We start from the raw sequence: 9,225 nt of genomic DNA, 5'->3' as shown, positions 1-9,225 counted from the left end.
TCCTGTCCAAACCCACTAAATTATTATTTTTATGCCTGTACAGTTACCTATAAATGGGAGCTTTTCCTTAACCTTTTGGTTTAACTTTATGGCAAACACATTACTGTCAGACTAGGGCATTATATGCAAAATTTGATCTTCCAATAGGTCTTCATATCTAAACTGTAATGAACTGATTTTCATGAAAGTAGCTCTAGGTCCAGCTAGGAGCAAAGTCCTTGTCTGTAATTATTACTGAAGATCAAATACAGACCTTCGACATCGTTTCCTAGAGGCTATGTCTATATAATCTGTTGGAGCAAGACTTCCCACTTCATATATCACAGTCTACCTAAAGATCTCATAGTGACACAAAGGTTTAATGCTGTTCAGTCCTAGGAAGGGACCTTGCTGTTTTATTGCTTGGTTTCCACCACAGAAAGATAAATGCCACTGACAGGGAGAACTGTGGTCAAAGAGTGGATTTGGTTGCATGCCTGAAACTAGGCTCAAACCCAGGTTCTCATTCCTCATGATTTTGGAGGGTAGATTTCAGATTTTGACAGGAGGCTGATGGAAGGACATGTGGATATAAATCCCACATATTGGGAAAAATCTAAGAGAAATCTCAGTGTGAAAAGCTTTGGTGGGAACATCTTGTAGCTCAGCTGGTAAAATATCTAAAATTTGTGTCGCAGCATGGCTTAGTCTCTTGGCCCTGAGATTGTAGTAGCAGGAAGGACAAGGACTGGGGAAAATGGGAAACAGAGACCAGAGCCCTTGAGGAACTGGAGGGAGAAGGGTTCCTAAGGCTTCCTAAGGAAAATTTAACCGAAACAGGAGAGAAGTAACATCAAAGGCTTCCAGTAAAGACAGTAACCCTACTGCTATCAATAACTATGATATCTTTGTGTTGGGAATATGTGCAGTGAATCTAAAATTTCCCCAATGAGACATGTAGGCATCAATGGATTTTTTTTTATTTTTTTTAACCTACTTAAGAAAACACAATACCAAAGCTAGAAAAATTACTTGGGAGGAAACAGCACTATCAAAAAGAAAGTTATTTTGGACAAATATTGAAAAAAAGGAGGAAACAAAAATTAAGATTGTCCTGTGAACAGTAGAAAACCTTTGAAGTAACTGTAATCATTTTTGATGTATTATCAAGAGCAAGTCCAGCTCTGATTTGCTAGTGTTTTTCATCTGAAGATCCCAACATGCTTTATAGCCTCCCTCTGCCTCCATTCTTATAGGGAAGCAGAAGAGAGATTCGTTACGGCTGAGTGCCTCAGGTCACATAGCCAACCACTGACTGACAGAGCTACCAAGTCTCCTACCTCCCAGATGCAGTCTAAGTTATTAATTTTCTCATGTGGGTGTAGCCTGTAGCTAATGAGAAGAAAGAACAGTGAAAAATAAAATTATCCCAGCTCCCTACCGCCTTCCAGAAGTGTCCACCCCATTTTGTCAATGGCTGATCTAACATGAAGTCTCTCTCATTTCCACCATTTTCACCCTGGTTGGCTCAGTCCTCTCTCCTTACTGTGATTTAACTGCCCGCCGCTGCACTGAGCATCGTGGCAACCCCTTGGTAGCCAGAGGTGGAAATTGTTTAATGGGGAACAGGGCGCGTGCTTCTGAAATGGTAAGAATAATTGCAAAATCTGCAGTTCTATGCGCAAACTATCATCAGGTAACAAGTTACCAGCCAACAGCATGCATCTTAACAAGATATTGCCTGAAAGAAAGACTTCAGGAAATTTACCAGGCTTCTTCCAACTTTTTAAGAGATAATGGGCTGCACCCTGAACACAGTGGTTTCACAGCTCACATGTAAACCCATGCACAATTAGATAAAGGGTTTGCTCCTCATTTTGGCATAGCGGAGCAAAGGGTGAGGAGTGCTGCTGAAGTCTCTGCCAAATCCACACTTCTCCCGGGTCTGCTCTGCATTCACATGCAGCTCACCAGCATGGGGGAGCTGAGGAGGGAAAAGCACTTCTAGTCCCTCCTCTAACACACAGAAATCTCCCTTCTTGTCATCTAGAAAGAGGCTTTGAAAATGAATGGGGCTGGTTCAGCAGCTGTCCCTGGTAAATTCATTCTGCTGGTGTACATTCATCCGTTCATTCAGGGCTAGCACCTTTGTGGAAGCAGGGTATTACGGTGGTAGTTTTCATCTGAAGGAATTGGCTATGGTGCTTAGGGCTTTGAGCAGCTCAGTGTGGCAGGATTTAGAGAGAAGCTTTGCAAAAGGAAGGGCAGTAGGTGCAGGTGAAACACAAAGTGTGCCCACAAAAAAAAGCCCAGGAATACAACTGTCCCCCTCCCCCTGCTCTCCCTCTCTTCTATTTCAACACACACACTGACTGATTTTGTTAGAGCCAACTTCAGAAAGGCAGCAAGCCCGGCAAGCATGAAGGTCTGAGTATTAGTCTGGAAATAAGATGAATAAATAGCCTTGGGAGAATGCTTGCCTGCTATCTCCCGGCCGCAGCCCCCTTGCCTCTCTGGGGAATTGCTGCTCCACGTAACAAATTGGTTGGTCTGATGAAATTGTTTCCCCCTCTCTATCCCATGTCCATTGCTGTCTCTGGCTCTCCATGGGCCCGACCTCCAGGGCAGACCCCAGCCACATCCTGAATCCACATCCAGAGCCAGCCTGGATGCCACCCTTACCCTGTTACTCCACTGTCTTTAGGAAGGAAACCTGGGTCCCAGGCTGTGCAGGACCACCGTTCCCTCTGGTGGGTCTCTGGGGGTGGACAGCCTGGGACATGGCTTTCACTGCAGAATATACCTGTCCCCCGCCCCGATGTGGACACAGCCAGTGCCTGGTTTCTCCTTGACTATGTGCCCTTGCAGGCTTACAGCCAGCTGGTGGGAAACACAAGATAATGAGAGCTTGGGTGGAAATTGTGCTGGCTGAATCCAGCCTATTTAATGTGTCCAGAGAAACTCTTTAGTTTTTCAAAAGAGATGCAGAAAACGGAGGATGATTCTCCATTGTTCTGAGCGTTACTGGCAATAGAAATGGAAAATATCCTGGACCAAGCCAAGAGCTGCTCAACACTTGGGGGAATAGGGAGGTGTAAAAGTTGTCTGCCAGCTGCCTTATCCCTTCTTCCTGCCTTGGAGTCAGACAGGGCTTAGAGAGCAGCCAGCAGCTGGGTGTCCCACCTGCACCTCCTGCTCCCTGCCACGCACTGCAGTCCTCTCTTCACAGCACCAACCGTGCCATGACTGCCTCAGGGAACTAAACCAGCAGAGGATTATTCACTTCTTTGTAGAGTTACTTCTCCTGTCCTGCCACGCTGTGTGTGAAAGTGTACCCCCCACAAACGAACAGGCTGCGGGGGGGGGGGGCTCAGATCTGGGTGTGCATCAGAAGGTCTGGCCAGCACAGAGCAACAGCCCTCCTCAATTCCTGCTTGGCTCCTCCGAGAGGTCCGTCCTGCTGAAGTGGCTGAGGTTCAGGCTGTATGACAGAAAATAGAACAACCTTCAAGCTAGTGGCTTAAAAGGGTTTGAGTTTCTAAGTATTTGGATAATGGAAATACCTGCAGTCAGACAGCACCAGAGAGGAACTGCTCTGGAGAAATCAAGGCTCAGAGGAGGGATTGATGTCAAACAGTCCCATCTTCTGCAAGGATGAACCCTCTGAATCCGCTCATTCAACTCTGCAGGAAGAACTCTCTCTCAAAGGTTAGTGTAAAAGGAAAGAGAGGGTGGGAATGCTCTTTATATGAACCCAGGCATCCTGCCTGAGAGTAAAAGAAACACCATTAACTTCAAAGCCTGGCTTGTTTGTGTCTTCCTTTGAGAGGAGAGAGCCCCAAGGAAACATCTTTATTTAGAGGGCTCCAGAGAGATATTCTGTGCTGAGTGGAGAGGAGCACCAGGCCAGAACCAGGATCCAGCTTCCCTGCCAATGCCAGTCTATAATTAGGTGTGGCTGGTCTGCATGGGAAGGACTGGCAGGCAAGGTCCCAGGGCCATTTGAAAATGATTGGAAATGTTGCCATAAATGCATTGTAATGAACAATCTCCTGCCAGCCCCCAGGGAACCGAGAGGAGGTGGGGAAGCTCAAACAAGTTGACCCCTAATAGGTCTTTTCCATCTCTGATTTCTATGATGTGCTGTACACAAAGCAAGGAGCAGCAGCTAAAATCGATGCACAGCCCGAGCTGAACGGAGAGGTTTTAATCAATCTGAGAAGCCGTTTATTGTAAGGATGCAACAAAGTGACAGAGATTATCACTATTACACATGAAACTGGAACATGGAAAACAAAAAAGAAGCATTGAGCTCTTGCTTCGAGGGGGTTGGAAAGTGCACCAGTCGTCTCTTCTCTTGGACTTAATAGTGGCATAGCAAGAGACAATAAACTGGGGAGGGGAGTGGGAGACTGGGGGATGATTAAGTCTCAGCTAGTGATCATGCTGGGTTTACAACAGGAATGTGCTTGCCTCCCTAAGCCTGGAAGGAGAAGACAGCTTAGCCCCTAAGGTGAATGATGTTTTCCTTTGACAGATCTGTGTGAAATATTGAGGAGCTGTGAGCAGGTTGGCTGGAAGGACAGTCTGTAGGAGGGCAGATGTTTGGGCCATTGAAGGAAGAGTAAATAAATATCTTACATGTATGTCTGAGCTGCAAGAGAGAACTGGCCATTTCTCTAGTGGCTGGAGAGAATGGAGGTTCAATATATTTACCACAAATGCACTTCTTCCAGAGAAAGACACCCTCTGAATTTCTGCCACCTTCTGTGAGGGATTTGCCTGGCCCAGTCAGCCACTGGCCTCCACTGACCGCTTTGACCAACCAGCTCCACTCAGAGAGGAGCCTCCCAAAATTTCAGTGGTCAGGATCCCTGCCAGACCTTGCACCAAGTGCCAGAAACAAGTCAATCTCCTGTCATAAAACACTAGAAAATGCAGTGCCACTGGAGCCATTTTTTCACTGCTTTTCAGCTGTGTCCTCACTCACATCAGCACGTATGCATTTTCCATCCCCATTTTCACTCCAAAACTTTCTCCAAACCATGGTTGTAAGAAATAACAGGCTGAACAATCACCTGAGAGCTGCAGAGAGGAGAAAACCCAAACAAAACAAAACATTCATTAATTCCTCTTTAAGGTATCTTTTCCCCCTGCCTCCCCAAAATGGGAGATGTTGGGGGCTGGTAAGGAGGAGGAAGATCCCAGCAGAACAGCCTAACTATAACAATACAAGTGCAGTTGCTAAAAGCCCAATCTATTTTCAAATGATGTGCTCTAATGGAATGTTGCTGTACATCTTTTGATGAGACAGGAGTCTATTTAAAAAGACAGGCGCTTTCGAATGTGCTTTTAACCCCGTCTGTCAATTAGAACAACATCAAGGGTTCAGTGGCTGGAAAAAAGATGACAGTAATGAAAGCTGGGAGGGCAGCAGAAGAAAAGAAAGATAAAGACAAAAAAAAAAAGTGAAAAAAAAAAAAAGACAAGAGGAAAAGAAAGAAAGCAGTATAAAAAAAAAAAGGAAAAAAAAAAAAGAAGGTAATGAAAGTAAAGCAGATAAAGATTCATAAAGAATAGGGCAGAATAAAGATTCATGGCGCAAGATTGCACTCATTTGTTCCCCCCAAATTATATATTCATTCGTAGCCAAGAAGGTTGCTGAGTACAGGTAAGTAGAAAATTCAATGCCTCTTAAAATCTGATTCCCTACATTACTCAGCATCTCTAAGTCAGGGAAGAAAATGGTGCTCAGCCTCTCCCTGGATGTATCTCACACTGGGAGCTCTCCCTGCAGCCTCGCTAAAGACACGCACAAATGTAAGAAGATAATTTAATCTTGGAGAGGCACTCAGATACTAAGGTGAGGAGTACTGTAGGGAAAAGCCCGTGAGGAAATTTATAACCGGTATTAAGTGCAGGAGTGAGAGAGCAGTAAATAAGGCACCAAGCCACAAAGTGAACCCAGGAGGAAACAAAACATTGGGCTGGGTGTCCCCTGAGGGAAAGGCGACTGACCTGTGTGCAGGAGGGGTCGTAGGAGGCGAAGCTGTGGGTGGACAGGGTATTAGAGGTTGGTGCAGCACACAGAGACCAGGGCTGACATCTCTGGGCATGAGGTGCAGCTCCTGCCATGCTAATAGTGCTTCTAGAATCATTTTGAGCATACTATTTCCTTCATCAAAAAAAAAAAAAAAAAAAAAAAAAAAAAAAAAAAAAAGAGAAAAATTAAAAAGGAGGAAAATCCTAGAAATTCCATCATTTAGCACCATTTTGTCTCTCCCCTCTCCCTCCTTGGGTCACTGGCATGCTGAAAGTCTTTTGATCCAACACATTGACCTCTGTCACTTGGGCTAATGACAGAGATGGATAGCAGTAATAAGCTGCTGTGGTCTGCCAGGGTAAGGACTGCGGGGAGGAGGTGGCACATGCATGCTGCCTTTAACCCCGGCTGCTGGCAGCTGTCCCCAGCCTGCTCCCTGTGCTCGGTCACCGCATCATGGCACAATGCAGCCTGTCTTGATTGGCTTTTCTCAGGGCCACAGCCAGCTTTGGCGGCTCGGTCTCCCTCCTTGACCTGTGTGGCAACGAGGCAAGGTGTCCTCAGGGTGCCCAGTGAGCCCATGCTCTGGCTGCTCTAACTGTGTGCAGTACCAAACCCCAAGGCACCATGCTACACATTGTCAGCTTTTCTCTGCTTTCTCAAGTCTAGTGCCTAAACTCACCCTGACGGAAGACAAAGGTCTAAATGTTCCCATGGCTGCCAGCTGCAGTCTCTCCAAGCCCCAGCTCCTGTTTTGCAGAACTTCCCCCTGCAAGTGGGATTTCATGAGGCTCACCTGAAGCAACGGAGTCTGTGTCTGCACCACCAGAAAGCACCCTGCTACCTCTCCTACATACCTGAGGCCATGCAGTCCTGCAAGAAGAGCAGAGATTTCAGCAGAACAAGTTGAGTTTTTCACACTTTGCATTGCAGAAAAGAGAAGCACTTGCCAATAAAAAGTCCTGAGCTCTCCCTCCTCTGGCTGGGATTTAGAGACTTTTGTTTAGTTGGTTTCTACAACTATACATTGTTTATGGCCACTGTTGCAGCGAGCCTTAAAAAGTCACAACATTTAACACACCCAGTTCCTCGAGAAACTAAATAAATCTCTCTCCCCATTTCCCTTTTGCTGCTTTGAGGAGTTGTTCATAAAAGCCGGGGCACTATTTCTCCAGGTTTAAATGCAGACATTTGCTGGGGGCACGCAGACCACGATCCCTTTGCAGAAAGCTATGGGCAGAGGCAGCACCACAGCAGGGTTACAGTACCCAGGGTCTTGGTGAGGGCTGGTGTGTGCTGCACCCTGCTCTGCACGAGGTATGGCACGGAGGTGGTTATGTGCTCATTAAACCACCCTGACGAGGAATCCTCTCTCCAGATTATAGCCAAATGGACAGACACACCTGGATGGGCAAAGCTGGAGGGTTTGCATGGCCTTCCTCACATGGTGTCCAGAGAAAGGCTGGACAATCTCTCTCCCGTGGGCCCTGCTTCCATGCCAGTGTAATTAGCTTAGCCTGCAGGGAGAGAGGTAGTGAAAGGAATATGCTAACGTGAAATACTTTGTATTTTTGCAGAATTGGCTAAGGTATGGTGACTTGTTGCCCTTCCTATTAGCTTTCTTAAATACCTCAGCCCTGTTTCTGTACAAAACAGAGCTTGTTCACCATGTGTCCCCCACCCAAAAAAAAAAAAAAATGCTTTGCAAGTATTAGCCATGCTAAGTTGTTAATTGGTGTTAAATATTGGGGCTGGAGTTTTCTATGGCAGGCAAGGGAATTTAGAGTCCCAAAGACCCTTGTACCTAATTCCCTTAGGTCTAACTCCATATATATAATAAAAATACCACAGGGAAACAATTAATGGCAGAGCTGGCTGCTGCAGAAAGCTCACAGCCTCAGAAACGTGAACATTTTATTAGACCTCAGCACCTGAAGGCATTCCTTCATGTTCACCAAAGGCTGACCCACCAGACTCAAATTTCCAAGGTGCCCATTCCACTTGGGGAAAATGAGCACAGCTCCACCACGTGCAAGCCAGTCCACCTTTGCTGTCCCCATGGTGGAGGCCAGTGTCCCCATCCCTTGAGGACTGGGCCCTATCTGTGCTGGGAAGAAGGGTACATCTCACAGTGCTGGGCATACAGCTGGGGACCAGCGCAGGGTGCAGGATCACACCAGCACTCAGCCCAGGAGGCACCTCCCCAGGCATTGTGTCTGGGGATGATGCTCAGGGCTCGGGGTGCTCAGGGGGGCCAGGATCCCCCTCTCCCCAAGCTTTCCCTCCCACACAGGCACCAGGCGGACACCCACCCTCCCAGCTGAGATGTTCTCCTCCCTGTCTGGAGGTGGATCCAACGCAGGCCGCGAGGTGCTCAGGCACTCCGTCAGAGAGGACGGTGTAAGTACCTCCACAGAGTGGTGTGTTTAAGCAGCTACTGCTCGGATCTTCAGTCATCATTACCCAGAGAAACCAGCTGTTCTTCTGCTATTTATGATCCCCCCCTTAAATCTACCCTCCCTATGACTCAACCCACAGGCTTTAAAGTGTGCAGTGTATTGACATTTATATAGTACATTTCATACACTTCCTCTCAAAGCTTTTTACAAAGCCATGAATTACATACCTGTCATCCACTGAATTCATTCATCCAAAAAAGAAGCAGTCATTACGCACTCGGCAATAAGCCTCATAACACTACCCGCCATTGAGTTTGTGTATGTGTGCACCAAGGAGATAAAGTTACTTTAATGCCATCTCTGCTATTAATGCAACAGAGAGCAAGGGAGGGGAAGGATGGGGGGATGGGACAAGTGATGGGTGGGAGGGTCTGGGTCTTTCTCCGTACCAAGATGTGGAGATGAAGCATACATTAGCTTCTTAAGAGGCTGCAGCTGCAGGGAAGTAATTATGTGAGTGGCAAGGTGCCTTCATCCCGGTCTATAGGGGAGATAATAAAACAATGGAATACTTTGCATTTGTTTTGCTCCTTTCATTTGGGGATCCCAAAGTGCTTTTTAGACATTAATTAATTCTCATTAAAGAAAAAAGAAAAGCAACACCACGCCACAACTCTGGAGAAGATCTCATTTTGGAGATGGAGGCACTGACAGGTTTGCAAACTTTCTCCAAGCTGCAGGAAGAGTTAGTGGCAGAAATAAAACCCTGGAGTCTTGATTCCCTGATCAGTGGTCCAGCTCATA

At 46.5% G+C, this 9,225-nt stretch overlaps 1 long non-coding RNA gene across 1 annotated transcript; it reads right to left on the bottom strand.

Moving 5' to 3' along the window:
- Positions 1-6,413: 6,413 nt before the first annotated feature.
- Positions 6,414-8,816, bottom strand: LOC121075741. Its single transcript, XR_005823137.1, has 3 exons — positions 8,649-8,816; positions 7,426-7,539; positions 6,414-6,895 (listed from the first exon to the last, which is right to left on the bottom strand). It is a non-coding gene; the product is annotated as an uncharacterized LOC121075741 (long non-coding RNA).
- Between the last annotated feature and the right edge of the window lie 409 nt (positions 8,817-9,225).

This window comes from Cygnus olor, chromosome 10 (genome assembly GCF_009769625.2).
Source record: "Cygnus olor isolate bCygOlo1 chromosome 10, bCygOlo1.pri.v2, whole genome shotgun sequence".
Classification (NCBI taxonomy): domain Eukaryota; kingdom Metazoa; phylum Chordata; class Aves; order Anseriformes; family Anatidae; genus Cygnus; species Cygnus olor.
Note: the sequence above shows the minus strand (reverse complement) of the source record. Positions and strands in the feature narration are given on the sequence as shown.